The sequence below is a fragment of the Rhagoletis pomonella genome, unplaced genomic scaffold (genome assembly GCF_013731165.1).
Source record: "Rhagoletis pomonella isolate Grant_MI unplaced genomic scaffold, Rhpom_1.0 Rhpom_scaffold_24132, whole genome shotgun sequence".
Taxonomy (NCBI): domain Eukaryota; kingdom Metazoa; phylum Arthropoda; class Insecta; order Diptera; family Tephritidae; genus Rhagoletis; species Rhagoletis pomonella.
In genome coordinates this window covers 1-1,779 of record NW_023482617.1, presented here as the reverse complement: position 1 = coordinate 1,779, position 1,779 = coordinate 1, and the positions used below count along the sequence as shown (strand labels likewise).

General features: G+C 35.9%; 1 long non-coding RNA gene across 1 annotated transcript; it reads right to left on the bottom strand.

Moving 5' to 3' along the window:
- Positions 1-321: 321 nt before the first annotated feature.
- LOC118732650 lies at positions 322-1,197 on the bottom strand. The gene is made up of 3 exons (XR_004992162.1): positions 946-1,197; positions 679-848; positions 322-554 (listed from the first exon to the last, which is right to left on the bottom strand). It is a non-coding gene; the product is annotated as an uncharacterized LOC118732650 (long non-coding RNA).
- Positions 1,198-1,779: the final 582 nt, after the last annotated feature.

Below are 1,779 nucleotides of genomic sequence, written 5' to 3'. Positions count from 1 at the left end.
CACGAATTCTGCTGCAATCGGCGCAATCTTGTATTCTATCATTCTTGCGTTAGAATCGCATTTAGGAAAAAAGTTGAAAAGTTGAGTTTGTTTACATTTCTTCGTTGTTTACAATTTGGTGGTGGCTTTTTACTGCAATTTTCTTCATTTTCACTTGTGACCACGTGTGTACACATAAGATAAAGAATAATTTAACACAACGGCATGATTTATAGAAGAATTTGCATAATAAAAATGATTTTTCATGCGTTCAACAATTTCGCGGTTTTCTCCGTTCTCTTCGTTGTTTACTTCTTACAACAAAGATGGCGTCGAGATTTCGGCAGCTAGAAAATAACTTTTTTCGTTTTTCCTTCCCGCGTGATCTTGCGTCTTTCGTTCATGGTACGTATGTTCATGATTGCAGATAATTCAAAGGAAAAATTTTCGAAACTCAGCAATTTTATGGTAACTCACCCTGCGATCCGTTTTACTTCTCCTATGCTTAGGATGCCCCCATTGTCATCCAGCAGCACCTTCAGGCACTTTAGGAGCTGCAGAGGAACTATTCGTGGCTGAAATTACAAAAACAAAAATTAGACCAATCTTAAAAAATAAATATCGATTAAAACGCAAAATTAGCTCAGTAATTTCTTTATTATTGAATTTTTACAAATATAAAGCATTTAACCAACTCACCATATTTTTAATGCGATTACTGCAACAAAGACTTAACAAAAGCCAATTACCAAGACCGATGATGTCACTCACTAGCTTTACTTTCAACGACTTGACTCTTCCGTATCAATCAACCTAGATTACATAACTAATACGTCCTATTACTTGATGCGTATATAATCTTGAATCATCTATAAAACAAAAGAAACCAGTTTAATCAAAAAAGGACGCACCAATTACTTGCATGCATTTCATGTACATATAGAATCAGTACAAGTAAAATCTAACCCTCAGACTTCACTCCCACGAAACCTTGCTTGCATAAAATAAAAGATTACATAATTTAATTTATTTGCAAGTATGCATAACAATTATTGCTATACAAATATAATAATTTTCAGATTGCTTTCAATAATAGATTTCCCACGGAGCCAAGTTTTTCAACTACGCAATTTCGACGACGTGCTTGTGAAACGACTGAGAAAATAGTATAGAGAAATTTACAATGATGGCGAGATATTTCGTTTGTAATAGAATATCAATGGCGACCTTTTGAAGCGCAGCCAACATCATGCAAGCATCAAACAATGATGGTATTGCCATATCTTTTTTGGCAACAATAAACAATTGAAGCGTACAATCGCATACTTTCAACAAGAATCCGAAGCAATGCGCTGGAAATAATTAAATTTGGCGCCAGATAGAGCTTATTCCAACTCCATCAACGCTGTTTTAAATACAAAAGGTTTAAAATCTATTCCAACTTGCCGATTTTCAAGCTGGCAACCAAGCAAATACATAGGTTCTTTTCCACAGTATCAAAATCTATTACAAAAACATCTGCCACGTTTCCGGAAATTTGCGACAAGCCATTTTCCAGCATGAACCAAACAGAGAACGTTTAATACAGAGAAGCAGCAATTACGAATAGCCGTGTGAATTGTCAAACACTACCAAAATCGCTCTAGAAGCTCACCACTCGAATCGAAAATTGAGAGCGGCAAATTACCAGATCTGAGCGGCAAGTTAACAGAGCTGAGCGGAGATACAATTTTGTTAATTTGTATCAATGTTATAGCTGAAATACAATGCCGGCGAACGGCGAACTCACCACAGCGAAAT